Source organism: Planococcus citri, chromosome 3 (assembly GCF_950023065.1).
Source record: "Planococcus citri chromosome 3, ihPlaCitr1.1, whole genome shotgun sequence".
Classification (NCBI taxonomy): Eukaryota; Metazoa; Arthropoda; class Insecta; order Hemiptera; family Pseudococcidae; genus Planococcus; species Planococcus citri.
In genome coordinates this window covers 14,490,505-14,512,847 of record NC_088679.1, presented here as the reverse complement: position 1 = coordinate 14,512,847, position 22,343 = coordinate 14,490,505, and the positions used below count along the sequence as shown (strand labels likewise).

At 35.9% G+C, this 22,343-nt stretch overlaps 1 long non-coding RNA gene across 1 annotated transcript in view; it reads left to right on the top strand.

Annotated features, from left to right (window-relative positions):
- The window catches only part of LOC135841273 (uncharacterized), a 282,388-nt gene that overhangs the window by 223,339 nt on the left and 36,706 nt on the right, over positions 1-22,343 (top strand). The gene's annotated exons all lie outside the window — the stretch shown is intronic.

Here is a 22,343-nt window from a genome sequence, read left to right as displayed (position 1 = left end):
CGAATATGACGTCCAATTTTACGCTACCCTCATCCACACCCCTCCAGTGCCTTAGCCCCCACCTCAATTCCTACTATATTAAATATTGAGCTATTATTCATAATGTTGGTATCGTTTCCATATGAATCGAACCCTCCGAACACGAATATGAATTCCAATTTTTTGCTACCCTCATCCACACCCCTCCCCAGTGCGTCTGTCCCCAACTCAATTTTCACTATATTGAAAGTTCAGATATTTTCATAATGTTGGTGTCGGTTCTATATGAGTCGAACACCCCGAACACGAATATGAAGTCCAATTTAGCTCTACTCTCATCCATCGCCTTTCAGGCTACAGCCAGATCGACAATTTTTATTATTTGAAATGCTAAACCTATTTTCATAACGCTGGGTATCATTTTGGCATGAATGGAAACCTCGAAACTTGAATGTTAAAGTTTGAACCTTGCGATGGTCATTGTTTTACGAGTTTTCAACCTTCGCGAAACATACTTTTAAAAGTAATAACAACCCGAGTAATTATTTGTAGAAGATTTTGATCAGAGTTGGTGAAAACATTTATGGTTTAGGTGGTGGCGGAGGCACTGTATAGGGTTGTGGTTGAGGTTAGCATAAAATTGGACTTCATATTCGTATTCGGGGTGTTAGATTCATATGGAAACGACACCAACATTTTGAAAATATCTGAACTTTCAATATATAGTGAAAATTGAGTTGGGGACAGACGCACTGGGGAGGGGTGTGGATGAGGGTAGCAAAAAATTGGAATTCATATTCGTGTTCGGAGGGTTCGATTCATATGGAAACGATACCAACATTATGAAAATAGCTCAATATTTAATATAGTAGGAATTGAGGTGGGGGCTAAGGCACTGGAGGGGTGTGGATGAGGGTAGCGTAAAATTGGACGTCATATTCGTGTTCAGGGGGTTCGATTCATTTGGAAACGACACCAATATTACGAAAATAGCTCAACTTTTGATATAGTAAAAATTGAGAAGGGGGCAGAGGCGCTGGAGGGGTGTGGATGAGGGTAGCATAAGATTGGGCGTCATATTCGTGTTCGGGGGGTTCGATTCATATGGAAACGATACCTTGTTTACCAAAAACAATGATTTACACCAGAATCCATTTTTAACCCCCTCTGTTGGTTTTTTCAATTTTTGACCACGGCCCACCAAAATTTTTTTTTTGAAAAAAATATATGTTTTGTAGGAGTCAAAAATACATTTAAAAATGCTATTCGCATTTTTGTGCCGAATCATGATCATTGCTAAAACGGGCAAACAAAACTAAAAAACGCCATTTTGAGGGGAAAGTATGAGGGGAGGGGGTTGAAATTTTTTGTGGGGATGCCTCTTATGGATGTTTACAACATACCAAAAAATTAAAAAAATCGGTTCACATGGGGGTGAGAAAAAAATTTTTATTGTAATTTTAGAAAAGGGGGGTTTCTCAAAAACGCGGGGGTCTGGGGGTCTGAAACTTTCGTGACGGAAGGTGCTCAAGGGTACCAACCTTCCATGCAAATATCAACCCTGAAGCTCTCGGGGGCAAATTCACCATACTTATCCACCTATAGCCTTTGTTTCAGAAGGGTCAGGTCTGGTCCAGTGCAATCAGTCTTGTGTGGACATTTTTGGGTCTTCTCAAGTTCTCAAACATTGTGAGAAAAAGTGTTAAAAATAGGTTAAAATGTCAAAAAATTACAAAAAAGTAACAATAATATCTTTCAAAAAAATCAAGCAAAAGCATGGCGAAAAAGTGTTAACATTTTAAAATTACGAGTTTATTAAAACACAAAAAAGCACAATAAAATCAGTTAAAAATAATACCTAAAAGTATCCAATGCTCCAATCATAATAACAGATGGAATTTCTATGTAATGAGATATAAACGATTGAGACCAAACGATTTTAAGAACATTAAGTGATTGATTAGTTGATTACCATTGCATAAATAATAATTTACTTCAGTTTTCTTCTATTTCTTAAGGGTATTCTCTATCTCTGCAAAAACGTTTGAAACATGAAGCCAATATGTTTGTTATTTTTGTCGTTTGTTTATAAGATTGCATGTAATCGAGTGAACAAATTTAGTCGTACTTATGTCCCACTACCCGCTCCCATCAGACCTTTGGGCAGAGATTTCTCCATGGATTTTCAAAATTCTTTCAATTTTTTTTCACCAATGCTAATACTTTATCATTGAACGCGAGGGTATGTGTATGTAGCCATATTTTCTAATTTAGCTTTTCCAATGGAGATCTGAGCATCAATAGTACCTCCATTCAATTCCCAATGACGGCCATAAAATGACACGAATCAAAAATATCTCGACATACCCTCGCTTTTGAATGTATTCTGAGTAAAATAAACCAAACCCCACGAAAATCCTTCCAATAGTTTTTGCACAATCCCCAAACCAAAGTTTGTAGTTTTCATCAAAAATTGCTACTGATAACAGGGGGTAGAGAATAGCCTTACAGATACTTAAATTCAGGCACAATTCTAGTTTTTTAAACTTCTGTTTCAAGCACTTTGCACCCCACTTCTAGACTTTGTTAAGTACCTATATTATAGTTTGTCTTCTAGTTTAGTCACTACTCATAAGTTATTGTAATTTCATGCACTTTTCTTTACATTAATATTTATTGATTAAATATAAGTACCTATGCTCTAAGGCACCTTCTTTTATTTTAACTTCTGTTTCAAGCACTTTGCACCCCACTTCTATACTTAAGTTATTATTATAATTATCCTCGATAAGTCACAAGTTTGAGGTTTAGGCACTACGCACAATTTATTGTAATTTTAGGCACGTTTATTTTCATTAATGTTTATTGATTAAATATACGTAATATATGCTCAGAGCACATGAAGTTTATGTAATTCACATTGTTCTTGAAAATATATTACCTAAAAATGATAATTCTCTCAATTTTTCTTTTATTCATCATTTCTTCTTGTTTTTATTCATCAATTTTTGGCATTTATTCTTTTTTATTCCTTTTTTGTATTATTTCATTTTTTATTGTATTTATAAATTCCCATCATTTATCTATTTTCATTTTTTATTGTTGTTTTGTTCATTTTTTTCATCTATTCGTCATAAATTCATTTTCTATTCCTTTTCAAAAAATTTTTTGTTTTATTTTACTTCAAAACATTTCCCCCCGTTTGGGGGGGCGGGGGAGGCATTAATTTTTGTTCAGTTTTACTTTCAATTTTCAAATATTTCAATTTCCTGCATTTCATTTATTCTTTTTCAATGGTATTCTCATTCTCAAGTACATACCATCTTTTTTCTTTGTTTCATTTTATTCAGTTTCTTCTTTTTTTCAAAAACCATTTCCTTGATTCATTTCATGACCAATTAATGATAACAAAATAAGTACAAACCTATTCACATTCTATATATAAACAAAATGAGTAATTAGAAGGCTGGAGAAATACTCAGCTGCGAAGTATAAGTTGGATGGAGATATAGTCAGAAACGGATAGATTACTTAAGGGAGAGAAGGAAATGTTTGATTTCGTACTCAGTGAGGATTGGAATTATTCCTTACGTGGGGAATAATTGCCTATTGCCAGCTAGCTCAGAAGGCTGTAACCTATCTATTCAACCATACACATAACTGGGAAATATTCTGCTGCAAAATGAAAGCTTGAAGTTACAATTGTTCAAAATGATGCATTATTGAATTTTTGGGATTAAAATAAAAAATTTTGAATTTTAAATGTTTTGTAACACATCTACATGTCATAAGGAACATTTTTTTAAAAAAATTGAGCGAAATTAGTTTGTTAGGAAAGCCAGGGCTGGCAAGACAAACTTTTCACACAATTCTTTCAATGTACATTTAATAAGGGTAAAGATACCAACAATCGATCCCACCATTTATTTTTTGAATTTCTCGGAGCCAAATTGAGCTGGAAATGACGGTGATGGCTTAAACGATAGCTTGACATGTCTACTTCAACATCCCAGAGCCCCATTTCCGAAAAACTTCAAAAATTCAACCAAAAAAAGTGACCCAAATATCGACCCTCTAAAAAAACGTGTTAAAATGAGTAAAAAAAACACCGAAATCAAAGTCTGAAGGCGTTAAAACAAATATTTATTACTTAATACCTGAATATAAAGTATGAACATATTTTTTACAAATTACATATGAAAATTGGTCACTTACCAAAAAAAAAGTGACTCTAATATCGACCCCCTTGAAAAACATGTTAAAATTTTAAAATGAGTAAAAAAACACCAAAATCAAAGTCAGAAGATGTTAAAACAGATATTTATTACTTGACTTATCAACATAAAAGTACCTTAGAACATTTTACTGGAAACTTCGGCCCATTTCTTACGATTTTGGTTTATCTTTTGGCATGTCTGTAGCAAAAAACAAAGTCTTGAAATTGCCAAAACAATGTGGGGTCGAATTTAGGGTACTTCATGAAAGTAATTTTGACCAGAAATTTGAAAACTCACCGTTGAAATTATCCAAAAAGTAATTACAGTAAAAGCTCGTTATAACGCTTTCGGATATAACGCTGATTTCGTTATAACGCTGATTTCTTCCGGTCCCTTGACATCCCCATTTAAACCAATGTAAAATTAATCGCGATATAACGCTCATGAGTGATTATAAATCGCGTTTTAACGCTCTAAAATTCAGGAAAAATCACATTTTTTCATAATTTTAACAACAAAAACCCAATTTTTTGCAAAAAAAAAGCTTACTCATGTGTAAAAAATTATCACTTTCTGAAAATTTTGGCCAAAAACAACAGGTTTTTTTGGAATTTTCGTAGTTTTGATTTTTAAAAAAGCAAAAAGAAACTTTTATGGCAAAATGTTGCCAAAAAATCATTTACATTATTACAGCAGACCTCAAAATCAAATTAAAATTTCAGATTTTTTTATTTCCAACTGGAACAGTTGTTAAAATTCAAAATAAAGTTCACATTTCCACTTCCTTTATAACGCTTTTTTCGCTTTAAAACGAAAATTCGCGGTATAACGCTAATCAGCGTTAAAATGAGACTTTCGGTTATAACGCGCTTCGGCTTATAACGCTCTTTTTCTCCGGTCCCTTGAAGAGCGTTATAACGAGCTTTTACTGTAGCTCTAATTATTTGTTCAAGTGTCAGCTTTAAATAAAATTCAACACAAAATTTATCCGCCACAAACTATTTTCACAAGCTCACTTCAAACAAAATTAAAAATTTAATGTTGACTACTTTCTGATTTTCGTTTTTTGCTTGTCATTTCTCACCATTTGGCCTTACAGCGGTGATTTTGGTCTTATTCACTTTTCCTGTGAAAAAGGAACTGGAAAAATATCTTTCCAAAAATTTTGTGGCATTATCAGGCGAGTTGGAGGGAGGGTCGGATTTAAGGGGGGGGGCGATATTTGGTACCTTTACCTTTAGATAGAAGATAGAAGATTTTTGGTCGTTTTAAAAAAAAAATTTTAGGTACTTACCTCACTTTAGAGCCATTTTCCACCATAACCTAGGCAAAATGCAATTTGACCCGGACATAATTGGGATCAAAGGTTTTTTTTTTTGGTGAATATTGTCTAGGATGATGTGGTGAACAACATACTAAAAGCCCCCGCCCCTACCACTCGAGCTAAAACCCCCCCCAGTGGATCAAAGCCCCCCAAAAATCAGTTTTTTGTCAAAAAATTCTGAAATGTCAACTTTTGAGTAAAATGAGCACTGATTATTAAATCTCATTTCAAATACCTCTCAAATGAGCTATCAACCAACTCCCTAGCCCCAAGGGGGTGGCGCTACGACCCCTCAGTGATGTGATTTCAATAAATTCACGTTTCATGACTTTGGGACTTGGAACCTGTTCTAATCGATCAAATAAAGTCAAACTTGGGGAATGAGATTCTTTTGGGACATAAAGTCGACCCCTAGAGTGGGGAGGGTCAAATTCGAAAATTACGGAATGGTCATTTTTTTGGAGGGGCATAATATGGTCCCAAATAGATGAAAATAGTCTAAAATTATATCATTGGTCAGTATTCCTATTGTGATCAACATATCCAAATTTGAGCTTCTTAGGTCATCCCCGCCCCATTTAAGGCGGAATTAAGGTGGAAAACCCCTCATTACCCCTATTTTCGGTTTTTCCTTCTTAAAAGAAGTGGGGATGACCTAGGAAGCTGAAATTTGGATATGTTGATCACAATGAGAGTACTGATCAATGATACAATTTTGGACCATTTTCATCCATTTGGGGCCATATTATGCCCCTCCAAAAAAATGACCTTTCCATAATTTTCGAATTTGACCCTCCCCACCCTAGGGGTCGACTTTATGTCCCAAAAGAATCTCATTCCCCAAGTTTGACTTTATTTGATCGATTAGAACAGGTTCCAAGTCCCAAAGTCATGAAATGTGAACTTATTGAAATCACATCACTTTGAGGGGTTGTAGCGCCACCCCCCTTGGGGCTAGGGAGTTAGTTGATAGCTCATTTGATAGGTATTTGAGAGGAGATTAAATAATCAGTGCTCATTTTACTCAAAAGTTGACATTTCAGAATTTTTTGACAAAAAACTGATTTGGGGGGCTTTGATCCACTTTGGGGGGCTTTGATCCACTCTGGGGGGATTAGCTCTAGGGGTAGGAGCGGGGGCTTTTAGTATGTTGTTCACCACACCATCCTAGACAATATCCGCAAAAAAAACCTTTGATCCCAATTATGTCTGGGTTCACCCATTTTTTCCCTCTATTTGACTAATCCGGGCTCAACGATGGTTCCATCGAATTCTCGTACGATGAATTTTACATAAAAATCAATCATTTAAAAAAAACATTTTTGGGCTGCGTGTCGTGTCTCCTTTCTGTATACGGTGACGCATATAGAAGTTTGGGATTTTGAAAACGATGTCGTCATCATTTATGCAAGCATGCAGCACAATGATGGCGATTTTCTCAGAAGTTAGATACTATTCAGAGCTTTTCCCAGCAACCGGTTGCTATATAACATGTAGATCGCAAAATAATCTCAGTATTTCTCAAAAATGGAAATACAACTACTCGTACCTATACCTACGTCATGTACAGCACAAAATGCATCAGATCCAACTTGAAATCTGCATTTAAACGAACTAGTTAACCAGTGATTCGCGTCCAAGATACGAGATATTGTCGTAGGACAGTGAACTTATCCTACCAGGGACGGGTATTTTTCGATGAATTTTCTAGCGCCTTTTTGAAAGATGAATGAAATGGATTACGTGTTAAGGAGGATCTAAATGCAGCGTAATTGTACCGCTAAAGGTATCACGCTGATTTATCAACACTAGGATCGCACCGGCTGCTGGTAAACCGGTTTATTAGTTTTAGAAAAAAATAATTTGTATACGTGTATGTATTGCCGATCGATGTGGGTTACAAAGGTGTACCTACTGGTACGATGACATTTTTAAGACCATATTATTGTCGTCGCCAATGTATTAAAACGTTACCGATGTTTGGACTTTGTTGTCTATACAATTATCGACACTGCCTGGTTGATTTATTAGCTTTTATTTCGGGTAAATGGTAGCCTCGATAGAGCACAATTAACGCATCGGAATGCAATTAAAATCTTTAAGAGGTGGAATAAGTATATCATCGGGGTAGAAAGATGTACGAGTGTACGACTTTATCGACGAGGAAATCGTGTTATCGGTGTACTATACAAGGTACAAATAACCACTAGATGCAGTACATCGTCGACTGTCGTCTTCGTGTCGTGTCGTAAATGTACCTACGAGTATGTATGTATGTATGTATGTAGATGGTTAGTTAAGTAGGTATGTTTTCTCGCTATGACACTGGTCAAGTTCACCATTTACTTACTTAGCAGCGACTCGTGTGAGTAAAAATACCGAGTGAAAAATTAGAAATATTTATACCGGTTATGCATCAAATTGCCCGAGTTATTGTACATGGCACACATTTTATCGGATACCTGCATCATCAATGGTACGAGTATACTTGTAGGTATCTTAGAATAGGTATTTCAATTTACACGCGTGTGAATTGTATAGCCGAGCGAAATTGAGTCGTAGTAATAAACGAAGGCGATTACTGGAGTAATTGAGATAATTTTTCATACATTATCAGACAGGAGAAGGGTAGAAGAGGCGGGAAAAATATGCGCGTGAAATATGGAATAATACGAGCGTGATTTCTTTTTTTAAAACTCGAACCATTATTATGCTTACTGGAAAAATAAAGAAAATGGCGTATGAATGAACGAACGTGACGGTGTTTGAAACTTGAAAGGATCGAGTTACCGACTTGATGGATTTGTTAGCGTATTTTTTTCTAATCGGTGACGATATTTATTCATTTATGAGTAGTTTCGATTTCGAAATACGAGTAGGTGAAGGATAGTGAGGGGAATTTTTACAAAATTTGGTTCAAATCAGCGTTAGGATTGAGATACCCGACTTGGTTTTTGTATTTCTACCTTTCGAATGTTATTTTCCGGGGCTAATTTGCGACAGCAGCTAATGATCAACTAATTAAAAATTCTGCAATCGATAATGACGATCAGTACAATGGATTTGGATACATTCCGTATATGAGGGTTTGTTTTCATTATGGTTCGATATACCTACCTAGGTAGACAGGTAGAGGTATTCTTAACGTTCCATGTTCTATTTCAGACCTAAAGGAAAGTAAATACCGCAGTCTGAAGGTATACTATTGAGCTTAATTACCACGCTGGTCTTTAACGCAAGGAGGTAAGTCTATAGGTATATGATTGTCGTGACGTACAGTGTCGCGTTCAAATGCGTATCTCATTTGGAAAGTTCATCGGAGAACGTCATTTTTTCTATTTGTGGTCATCATTTTACTACTGCGTATTATACCTACTCTCTAAATTTGAAACAGTCAATTTCACTGCTTAGCAGTCACGACATTTTGCCTTTTTAAAGCAGTAGTTTTTTTCACTGTTTTGCAGTAAAAAAAACTACTGCTTTAAAAAGGCAAAATGTCGTGACTGCTAAGCAGTGAAATTTGACTGCTTTAAATTTAGAGAGTATGCATAGATCAAGACGTTGAGATGACGATGCGTAGCACGTGGATGGTGTTTCCCTCACTATCTACGCATTTTGAAAACGAACCTTAGCTGTCCTGGTTGAAACTGTTTTTAAGGGTGTAAAGATGGTGAAATTCGTACAATCGCCAAATTGGAAGAAACTTAGGTTACAGTAATGGTAATGAGGTTAAAACACCTTCAAACATTTTTACAGTACAATCGGTGATAAAGGTGTTCAGTTGGCTAGAATTTGTGCAACCTCAAAAATACCTACAATTTAATTTTTGTATAGATATGAGTCTAAAATGTCAGAAAAGATATATCCACATATTTGGGATTTTCAAAGGTTCGCAGATATAAAAATCATCTATTTCAAAATGGCTCAGGCCTTGAAATATTACTGTCGAATTTTCACTTCGTTCACCTTTCCAATTTCCAGTAGAAATGAACAGTATTAGTTCTTAATAGTCATGGAATTATTTAAAAGTTCCTCGCAACTTATCAAAATAGCTTTAAATTTCGAGAAAAATCAAATAGGTATTTTTATGAAAATATTTTTGAGAATTTTTGAAAAATTTTGAGTTAAAATTGAGTTATGATAATTTTGATTTTTGAAAAAGGTGTCATACGACCGATCAGAATGAGTTAAAATTTCGGCAGAAAATCAAAAATTTCTTTTAAAAAATTTTCAAAGCAGTTCTGAAGAATTTTGAGCTCAAAATTGGACCATGGTCGTGATTTTTTTGGATTTTGAAAAAGTGTCTTGCGACTGATCAGAATGATTTGTTTGGATTTTTGAAACAGTATCTATCATGCGACTGATCAAATTGGGTTAAAATATTGACAGATAAACAAAAATTTCTGTAAAACCTTTTTTGAAGCAATTTTGATGAATTTTAAGGCCGAAGTTGGAACATGATTTTTTGGATTTTTGAAAAGGTGTCATGCAACCGATCAAAATGGGGTAAAATTTCGACAAAAAATCAGAAATTGCTACAAAAACTGTTTCAAAGCAATTTTAGCATTTTATAAGCTCGAAATTGGGCCAAGATTTCTTAGAGTTTTGAGAAAATGGTTATTCAACCGATCGCAAAAAATCAAAATTTCGGCAGAAAATCAAAAAATGATGTACTTTTGACAAATTTTTAGCTCGAAATTGGGTCAATATTTTTTAGATTTCGAAAATGCAATTGATCAAAACGGGTTAAAATTTTAGCAGAAAATCAAAAATTTCTGTAAAAACTTTTTGGAGCAATTTTATAGAATCTTGAGACCGAAATTAGAACATACCTAATTTTTTCGGTTTTTGCGAAAGTGTCATGCGAGCGATCAAAATGGGTTAAACTTTTGGCAGAAAATCAGAAATTTCTCTAAAAACTCTTTCAGAGCACTTTTAAAATATTTTAAGCGCGAAATTCGGCCATGATTTTTTTAATTTTTGAAAAAGAGTTGTGGGATTGATTAAATTTTTGAAAAAAATGTGACGGTTAAAATGAGATGAAATTCTGGGGAAAATCAAAATTTTCTATCAAAACTTTTTTAGAGCACTTTTGAAGAATTTTGAACTCTCTAATTTGGGTCATAAATTTATCAAAATGGGCCAAAATTTTGGCAAAAAACTAAAAATTTCCTTACCTAATTTTTAAAAGTAGTTTTGAAGAATTTTATGCTCAAAACCAGGTGTGATTTTTTGGTGGATTAAATGAGCTTAAATTCTGGGGAAAATCAAAATTTTCTTTGAAAAGTTTTTAAAGCACTTTTGAAGAACTTTAAGCGCATAATTGGGTCATAATTTTCGTAGTTTTTTTTTTTTTTTTTTTTTTTTGAAAAAGGTGCCATGTGACTTATTATAAGTAATGTAAGCAAAGGAATAAAATTTCGAGAGGAAACCAAAATTCACATCGAAACTTTTTTTGAGAACTTTTGAGGTTTTTTGAGACCTTAACTTTTTTAGAGTTTTTGAAACAGGTGCTTTGCGACCTATATCGTTTATCTTATTGTTAGTTATTGTACTTTAGGGTGGCTTTTATTAATGCTTGTGAACATTTTTTTTTACTCCCAACTCCTCGCGTTGTTTTTTGTCTTATGAAAATAAATTATGTGATAATTTTAGCCCTCCTACTTGAAATTAAATCATGGCCAGAAGCTCCCAAAATTTCAAAAAATCCAAATCCAAAAATATTTTTTTTCCTTTTCCAAAAAAACTTTCCCTCTCCGTCCTCCAATTTTTTTTTTTTTTGGTAAATTTTTATGCAGCCCATTTCCTATGTACTTATGTATATGGTTAAAATCTAGATAGGCCTAAATGAAAAAAGTGGGTGACTATTTTTGGAAATTTTTCATTTTTGTGTCCGAATTCTTCTCAGTGACTCGCTATTCTATAGAGACTGAAACCTTTCCGCGGCCCCAAACACGATGTTGATTCCGTTGTTCAAAGCTTCCAAAATGAGGGGGGGATGATATTGAACTTGAAAAAAATTAAGAATTCAAGTTTGTGAGTAAGTATACATTTTTGAAATGTTTTGATTCGTGTTCAAAAACTTTCTCGTAGGTACTGGTAACTCCGTATTCAAAAAAAAACCTCCATTCGTCCTGTAGTTTGTTTTGAAAAAAAGGACTAGGGAAACATCGCTTGGGGCGCTACAAGTTATTTTCCTTCTTTGCGAAGAGATGCGTTGTTTTGAGAAATTCGAACACAGAAATTCAAAGTTTGAATCAACATTGTTTGGCAGACCGAGGAAGGAGGTTTTGTCGAGGTCAATATTTTTGAAATATTTGAATTTTTGGGCAACGTTGGTAAAAAGACACGCCAAAATTTTGACTCTCTTCAGGGATTCCCAAAAAAAATTTGCTTGCAATTTCTTTTCGAAAAAATCCCCCTCCCTCCGATGGAAAGTATAGCATTTCGAGCATAAAAGGCCGTATTGTTTGGATTGGGGTGCGAGAGGGGAATCTCTGAGTATTAGGAAGAGAAACTAGTACGAAAGGTGAAACTCAGAGAGTCCCTTTAAATAATATACTTTTTACGCAGGGCTTTCTTCCAGATCGAGCTACGTATGTCTAATTTTTATAGAGTAAAAGTTGATGCTTTTGAATGTGAATGGGAATGAGCTGTTGTTTTTAAAATATGGTTTCATGAAGTGCGCCCAACATGTGAGACTTTGGTTACAGGAATCTGTTGAGTTCCTTTCTTGAATTTCAATTTCCTCCTTCGCACCTGAATCACGTGCCAGACTTGAGGTTTCAATCTGGTATTTGGATATTTATTAGAGGTCGAATATTGAAAACAATATGAACGCGCATTCGAGTTCCTTAATTTCATTTTGTAACTTGAGAAGCCGAAGTCAGAATCATTGTTATCTCGACTTTGATTTTTTTTCACGATCCGATCAACGACGACGACGGAAAACCTTGAAAAATGAATGAAATCGAGATCTGCAGTTTGATAAAGATTTGCGAACAATGTTGCAAAACTCGAATCAAGTATGCTGACCCAGGCGCCGATAATATTTATGCAATTAACTCGACGCGACGTCAGATTTTTTTCCCAATAAGCTTAAATATTTTATGTTAGAATTACGTTGATTTGTTTTCTCGAATCTCGATAGCGGGTATTTTCCCGCCACCTCCCGTTTCCCTCTGCACTCACCTCGAGTAGGTAAATTAATTTCGAAAAATTTTTCCAATTAAATATTACCATTTGTGGTACCCGACGACGCGAGTTCTAATCATCGTGTCAGCAGTCAACTGGATTCGAGGTGGATGAAAAATCGAGAAAACAGACGTTTTGAAAATACCTCATCTCGTAGGTATACATATCGTATAGTCGTAGCTCCTAATTAACGTTAAGTAGGTATATGGTATTCTCGGACGAAATATTGCTTAATCAACATATACGAGTAGCGTTTACACATGAGAAATTAAATTTCCATCGCGAAATCTCGCGCTTCAGCCCGAGTCCATATAAGTTACATTGGATGGTACTGGTACGCAGTGAACGAACGCAATAGCGATGGATACGCGGTTAATGGAAACACGAACGAGAAGAATCGCCGCCCTCGAGCGTATTTGTATATTAAGAAGATTCAACGTTGTCAAAATGTTGAATGCTGCGTGAAAAATGTGAAGTCATTCGATATCATTAATAATGAGTAAATAATCTTTTAAAATGTTCCTAGTGTACCACAGAACTGTGTGCTACGGTACACGCGTTGGTGTTGGTGTTGGTTGAATACTAATTTAACACGATCAGCTGCTTAGCACAAGGTTCGACCTGCTCGAGAAATGGAAATTTGTCGAATTCAGAACACCCTTAGGCGGGGTATCGAAATTCACAGCGAAATGCAGCGGCTCTAGATCGTTTGAAATTTGATAGGTAATTTTTTTCACCATCCTTTTTCGAGCGTCGAGCTCATCTGGATTTAAAATGCACTTGCGCGTATCGCATACGATGAATGTCGAATTAAACCGGTTATGTATCGATCGAGAATACGTACGTAAATTATATAGGAAGATTCTTGAATGTTTGTTATTATTTTAGCTACCGTATCTGCTAACTACGAGTATAAAAAAGATTACACGCAATGTTGCAATGAGCATTGCCAACAAATACAGCTCAAGCTGGATTTTAATTATGACAGCTCGAGATCGTCATCGTCGTGACTTGTGATTAGTGTATGAATAGGAAGGAACTGCGTTGATGCATCCAGTGGTACTGGTATCATTGATGGGTTATTTTTGCCCCTATATTTGTACCTGCGTAGAACGTCGTGTGTTTTATATGTGTAATTTCCATCAGAATGTAGTATTGCATAAGTGAGCGTGGGTTTTATATGTAGTAACTATATCCACCTGATCTCATCTGTGATCTGTTTACTTGAGTAGTAAAGTGAGGAAGTAAAATTGCTTTTGAAGTATCTGCAATCTACATATGTACATACGGTTTTTAAAACCTTTTGTTGGTTTAAAGATTCGTTGAAAGCAACTAAAAAGTAGGTAGGTATTCATTAGCACAGGAAGGAAGAATGCTCCAAATTGAAAAGGAATTCTAGAAAGTTTGACGTTTTCCTAAAGTTATCGGTTTGCCAGAAATTACTTACCAGTTAGGGTAATTTCCTCCCAAAAATGACCACGACTTTACCAAAAATTACTAAATTATTGGTAATTTACCCTAAACTACCAGTAATGTACCTACCATGATTCGATACCGCTGAGCACGAATACGACCTCAGATTTTCTGCTACACTCACCTACCCCTCTCCAGAGCCCCTCAGCCTCCCTCTTTTATAAGTATTTCGTTACCATATTTTTTTCTTGTGATTTTTTATGTAGGTAGTCATTGAATTATAAAATACATACTCATGCATACTCAAGTTACAGTTATCATGAATAATTATTATTATGCCACATATGCTCCGCATACCTATACAGTCCAATACACATACAGATTTGTTACGTTTTCTGCGTGGAAAAAAAATCAAGGGTCCACCCACCTCGAGTGGGAGCCATGTGCATGCTGTAGCTTATTCTACGAGAAATTTTATGTACAATTACAATGAACTTATGTAATTTTCCCATAGCAATGAAACCAACATCATCAAAATAACTTTTATTTCGAAAATCGTGAAAATTGAGGGGGGCTGAGGGGCTCTGGAGAGGGGTAGGTGAGTGTAGCAGAAAATCTGAGGTCATATTCGTGCTCAGCGGTATCGAATCATATGAAAACGATACCCTACTCATTGATGGTCATTTTTTTCAAAATTGCCATTTCACCCCCAACCCCCCTACGATACATTATTCCAAGTTTTCACCACGGCGCACCAAAGCAAAAATTTCTAATATAGTATATTATGTTTGGGGGCCAAAAATACATCCAAAAAACGTGTTTACAAAATTGTACTTCGCAATCTTGATTGATAATAGGCATAAAAAAATGAAAAAACCGCCATTTTGAGGGGTAAATATGAGGGGAGGGGGTTGAAAATTTTTGTGGGGATACCTATCAAGGATATACATACAGAACCTCCAGAAAAATTTTTGAAATCGGTTGAAATGGGGCTGAGAAAAGTGTTACTGAAATTTCAAAAAAGGGGGGTTCCGCAAAAAGGGGAGGTGGTGTGGATCTGAAATTTTTCACGGGGTAGTTTCTCGATGGTACCCACTTTCAATGCTGATATCAACCCGAACGCTCTCGGGGCACATTTCACCCCTCTTATGCGCCGATAGCCCTTTTGTGTTTTTTAGAAAACCCCTCACATTTGAATGGTTCCTGCTCCACCCTTTTTGGGGGTAGAAGGAAAGTTGATATATCATTAGATCGGAAATTTGACGTAGATTCTTTTATCTAACCACATACTTTTCGCTAAAATGCAATGCGGGGGAGAAAATTGCAAAAAACTGGTTTGGAGGGCTTAGATCCACAATAGGGGAGAACGCTCACCAGGGACGACCGGGGACTCATCGGATTCGTGTTCAGCACAAAAAAATGGACCAGTATACCAAAATTCAGCTTTCTACCTCACTTTTCCCAATGGAATGCTATTTTTCCTGGACTATGTACTCTTGTTAGACAACTTGGTTTCCGATCCAAACATTACCAAATATAAAGAAAAAACAGCTGTGATGATACTAGTCTTTTGAAATCAATTTGAAGAAATGTAAAACTCTTAACAGAAGTGATGTTATTGTACAATTGTACAAACATTTAGAACTTGGAATGTTTTTCAAAAGAAGATTGATATGATATCACATCAGTCAAAAAGTCAATGTCAAAAAAATCGAATCAGATAGGGTAAAGTCACCAGTAGTTGACATGATCCAGTAGTTGACACTTACGTCACAAAAATCGCCATTTTGGTGTCCCTGTGTGATTATTAAAAACACTGTTTGCACTAAAAATTAATTCATACCTCGCTTATTATTGGCCCTGAGTTAGGTGATGATTATCAGTCATACTTTTTGCGTTTTATCAACTTTTATTTTCACCACGAAAATTTTGCGAATTTTTTTGCTGAATTTTAATGGTAAGTGTTTTATAATTATTTTTCTATATCCAACAATTTTCAACATTTTGAGATGGTTATTATACCATTTGAAAGCTAATGAGATACACTTTCTTTCTAACTACTTTTGATTGATTCATAATCACATTTTCATGCTCGATAAGCTGGGTGTCAATTACAGGCGCTAAAAAGTGAAAAATTCCAATAATTGACACCATATAAAAAGATGTATTTTCTAATGTTTTTTCACCATTATTTTACCGATTTATTCAAAATAGTTTGATTAAAGTACGAGATGAATATTCAAGAAGCTATAAGTTCTGTAAAGTGAATTAGAAATTACATCTATTTATATGGCGTAAATTATTGGAATTTTTCACATTCTTGAAAATGTGATTCTGATTCAATCAAAAGCAGTTAGAAAGAAAGTGTATCCCATTAGCTTTCAAATGGTATAATAACAACCTCAAAATGTTGAAAATTTTTGGATGAAAATTGTAAAATACTTTGTCAACTACTGGGGTGTCAATTATTGGAATGTCGTGTCAATTACTGGGGTTTTTTGGACACTTTTTGAAATGATCATAAAAATCTCAAAAATCCACTTACGAATGTGAAACACAAATCAAAATGTAAGGAAAACTGTGTTCTTTTAGATGTACTTACCAATGTTTTCAAAAAAATATCAACTTGAGCTATAAATTGTTTTTTATCAAAAAGTATCAAAAATCTGTTCAACTACTGGCGACTTTACCCTATAAATTTATAATTAAATTAAAATTAAAAATCTCAAGCTCAACATGGAACAGGGAACTTGAATCATTAAAGTCAAACGAGCGTAGCTGAAAGCACTTGACAGTGCACGATGCCGAAAAGAATCCTTAGTCTCTAGTAATTAGTGTCAACAAAGCTGTGGTACAAAAACCATCGACCTACCACTGCAACACTCACCGCCAAGTGTGAAGTGCTAAGTTTGGTCCGTTTATAGTGCACTCTTGGTGACAATGCGGTGGAAATTCACTGAAATGTAAATTAAGTGTGCGGTGAAGATGTCATGAGCATCCAGATTGGTCACCGATGGGTGAGGAGGGGAGAAAAGGACACAATTTGAAGCACTCTGGCTGCCTATCTGACTCCATCAATGACAACTTGTTTACAGCTGTTTGCGCCCTCCTCAACGCGGATTTCCACATCACTGTGCATGATATCCAAGGGATATTGAATGAAAAACATTTTGTTTGGTTGGCTTTTCACTATTATCCACAATCAGCTTGAAATGTGTAAGATTTATGCCAGGTGGGTGTCAAAACAGCTCCTGATACTTCTTGTGCGACTCAAGACCTCCTCAGAAAATGAAATTGGGAAGTTTTTTCACGTCCTACACATTCTCCAGATCTCACCCTATCAGATGTCCACTTTTTTTGCTACCTGGAGGTCAAATTTGGAGGAGAATGATTCAAAAACGCAACGCAACTTAAGAGTGTCATGCAACTACTTCAAAAAGTTGGCGGCAGAACCCTACCTGTACTGGTACAGCAAATGCTTGGAATGCGATGGTGATTGCATAGAAAAACTGGAAATTTCTTCAAGTTTATCATATTTTTTTCCCAAACTGTTTTGATAATTTTTTCAATGTTGGAAAACTTACTTATTGAACAACCCTCGTAGGACAGGTGCCAAAAATGTAACTCCTCCCACTTACCCATTATCAAGTTTTAGGGTGCTTGCACAGACTAAGTGCGAAAACAATCGGGTTGTGCTCTCTATGTAATGCTATCTACTATCTAGCAGAGTCCTGCACAGTGTAGTTAAAATAGCCGGATAACCACCGGAGCTATTGGCTAATCTAACTACACGTTATTAACTGCAGTTAGTTTTGTTGGCGCGCGCAACCAACGAATAACTAACTACAACTACCTGCTGATGCAGCGGTAAGTTAGCTTTGGTTCTCTAAGTGTCTCATCAATACATTTTGGTGACTCATTAAACAGATAAGAATGAAGCAAACGCTATTTTTCTGATAAGAACGTGGTATTATCACAGGTAGTGTAGTTATTTTAACTACAAGTTAGGTTAGAATAATTGTTCGGCGGTATAATCACAATGGCTAACATAGTTGTAATTTATAACTGCTTTTGGGTGAGTTATATTTGATAGCTTACCGCACTTATCCAACAACTAACGCAGATAACTTTTAACTACCCTGTGCAGGACTCTGCTATCTAGTACCCAAATCAACTCAGTACAGCTACTAGCTGGTTAACTGATATTTTAACCAGATACTGATTAGTGGGTAGTGTAACCAGATACTGGTTAGCGGGTAGCGTAACCATTTTCAGCTCTGGTACCTACTAAAGATAACCAGGAATTGATCTACCTGCTTTATTCCAACAAGTTTTCTCCATTTTTTTTGCTAGTTTGGCAGCATTTGCTCTTAATTTTTTTTGAGAATTTTTCAATTTTTCTCGATATTTTACTAGTTTTTGCTCCTTTTGCTATAATTTTTACAAAAATGTGGTCGAATTTTCTGCATTTGATGAAACTTCAGGATGACAGTTGCTGGATGTGTCACCTAACACAGTCATCTCAAAAGCAGGCCCAAACTATGTAGGGCACCTAAGTGGCAGAGGGCATAAATTTATAGAGAAAAAAAAACTTTCTGCATGTTTTACCTAAGTGACATTTTTCTTATTTTAGCAAAAATTGCTCAAATTTAATATTCAAGCATGGTTGGGCATCGGGTTAAGGGGGTTCGAAGCTGTTTGGATTTCTACAGACTTATTAAGTTGGCATCGACCTTGTAAATAATCTTGTTGCCTCCTCTAATAGACCAACTGTGTATATGGATTCTAACGTAACGAAATGGCACCAACATCCCACCACTACTAACACAAAGTTTTACAGAAGTGTAAGGTACTGGGTTTGGGAATGGCAGTGCGCATGTGTGACTTAAGAAGAAGAGGCGAGAGGAGGCGCGTCATCTGGTTTGTGTTGATTATCTTCCCCTCTCTCCGAGCGGGTAACCTAGGGTAACGGGCGCATGACTATTTCCATTCCCAAACCCAGTACATTACACTTCGTGTAAACCTTTGTGTTAGTAGTGGTGAGATGTTGGTGCCATTTCATTACCATTGCACAGTTGGTCTATTAAGAAGTGAACAAAAAGCGAACTGAATAAGCTGCAAGGTCGATGTAAGTTGGTCGTTAATTTCAATATCTTAGTACAAGAAAGGGAATTTTGGTGAGGGGAAATTGGGTGGAAAAGCGTTTAAATTTAAAACATGTCTTTGATACTGTCTTCTTCTTTCTCGCTAGCCCGCATCCGGACATTGCAGCTATGAAATTCTGGCAACCTTGGCCCTTATCGTGCATTCTCCCAGTGACATTAAGGCAGCTTTCTTGATCAAGTCCGTGTATCGGGTGGATAATCTTCATCTTCCCCTCTTGCCTTCTATGTGGCTTTGGACTGTTAGCTTTTCCAGGTAGTCCTGTCACACTATATGTTTGAAATAGTGTAACATCCGTCTGTGATGACTGTGCTAATGTCTCTCCTTTACTCCCAATTGTCATGAGTATTGACGCGTTTGTTCTTTTCTGGACCCACAATATCCTTAGCATGCGTCTGTAGCAGTACATTTCAAACGCGTCGGTTTTGTCTTGATCTGCCTTGCGTATAGTCCAGCATTCTAATGCATACAAGAAGATGGAGAAGACTAGTGTTTTTACAATAATTCTGAGTTTTGTGACCTTTGTGATGTAGTGGTTTTTCCAGATCCGATTGAGCTTTCCTACTACTGCCTTTGCTATGGCTGACCTTCTAATTTCTCCAGCTGAGCCTCCCTGATTCGTTATCAACGAACCAAGGTACGCAAAGTCCTGTACTACCTCTATGCCATTTATCTCCAACATTTCAGGTCTGTTCTTGCGCTCCCTATCTATTATCATTATTTTTGTGTTTCCTTTGTTGACTTTCAGACCTGCCTGATTGCTGACTTTTTCAATCTTTTGGAGCACTTCCCTCAGCTCATCTGTTGTCTCCGCAAGCAAGGTGGTGAGTCATCCGCATACCATAAGTTCAATATTTTCTTCCCTCCAACCATGACTCCTTTTTCCCAATTCTCTAGGGCCGTTCTCATTACCAATTCTCAGTTTGTATTGCGAAGAAAAACAATTGTCGACCAAAATTGACCTTTATGGGTGAAAAAAATCGTGTTTCCAAATGGTTTTATGGCCACGAAGCGGCAGCCACTTCTTAAGAATTCTGAAAAAATTACCAGCAGTAAAAAGTTTAGGTACTTACACTACATAGAAAATGTAAAACTATTTTTTTTTTTGGTTTTTCTCCAGATTTTAGACTCTTTTTCACTTGAAATTTTCAAAGTGGATTTTGGGGTGAAAAAACTGTAAGGATCGTTACCCTCAAGGATCTTTACTTTCATAACAGCTTAAGTAAAATCCCTGAAAATCGTTTTTTGGGGGGGGGGGGTACCACCTCCTGTGGGGATGGAAAACCGTTTATGCGCTTCAAAATCATCATTTAGTAGTATTGAACGAGAAAAAAATTCGAGTCAAAGACAGTTTTATTCCACTTATTGTACTATTGCCTTTTCAAAATGGATTCGAAAATTCTACCAGTGCAGTTCATAATAAAACTAGTCATTTTTGAATCCTTAAAGTATGGATCAAAAACACCATTAATGGGCTCAAGCTGAGATATTCGAATGAAAAAACCGCTAATATTTGCATCATAATATTCTTTGAAAAAGGTGTATAGTATACATACATAGTATGACGTGCATTCTCGATTATTATTATAGATGCTTACATATTTTACACTCGACTCGATATCCTGCATCGTGCTATTATATCGGAATAAAATATCGTTGGAATGTGATGAATCACCTTGTAAAATGTAATTACATATTAAATTTGACGACTTTATGCAAGTACGACAGGTACCTACGATTGATTCCAAACAAATAATCGATGGAAAATTTCTCAAGTATTTCTCGTCAGTCATTTTAGTCGTCGAAAAATGCACAAAAAATTACTGCCCTGTAGCTCACAACGACACTTTTCTCATAGTCAGTTCGTTCGTTCGTCATCCTCGTAGCACAAAATTTATACTTTATGGTGAAAAGTTGCCAAATGATTCGTACACAATGATAAATTTACCTTAACGTGACCTCCGCGATTTGAATCGAGAAAATGAAATTCATATTTGGCTGCATTCGCTGCCTGGTCGCGTCGGTTTTATGGAAGACTTAATTGAATTCAGTTTATTTTTTTTATGCATTTATGCAATTATCGTACACTTTTCTAGGTATATAGGTACTCGTACGAGCAGCGCAAACTACGCTGTAGATGTTTTAATAATTATTTTATAGTATGGTTAAATATACGATGAGAACTCGATGAAAAGATATTAACGTTGGTACAGTTGTTAGATATGTATGTGGATTTGACCGCTTAATAAAAATCAAAAATTAAACGAAGCTGTTCGCGGACGTTTATATTAATACGCGAGCTAAAATCGCAATCAGGTTTCGATACATTTCGCATGATTTTTAACCATTAATTATGCCGCGCGAGGTAGGTAGATATAATTCGATTATGGCTACTTTTATTACGGGATGATTGCAATAAAAACCAGTTTACTAGATGAACGAGAATAACGGCGAAATCGAAAATGAAATTCACAAAAGGGTTAATATTTTCTAACTATGGGTACCTGCATCGTGCATCCTCCTCGAGGGTTTGTAATAAATTATAATTTCGAGAATCGAAATGTATATCGTAGAAGAAAAAAATAGATCGGGGAGTCGATAAGTTTTAATTTTCAGCTCGAACCAAATTGCGAGCAGAAGCAAAAATTTACGATGTCTCGGGTTGCCTGCGGGGTGAAAGGAATTAATTTTCTATGACGAATGTGACTGCAGTAAAAAAAAAAAAAAAAAAAAAACTCAACTCTTCAACTTTCGATTCGATTATCTTACGTATGCAGTATCGTGCACTTACGCCAACGTCTTTTCTTTGCAAGTAGGTAGGTACCTATTCTACCAACCCTGATGGATCATGGAGCCCAAAATTTGATGGGGCAGTGTATCGTGCTGTGTGTACTTTTGAAAAATTGTCTTAGGTGAGGGGGGTGTGTAAAAATGGCACACGGAATTGCAAGAAGAGAATCCCATTCATCATTCTCGTAAACCGGTTTCGTTTCGGTAACATATGTATTTTATCTTTCAAATTCACGCTTTACAACAAGATTACCATACTAAAT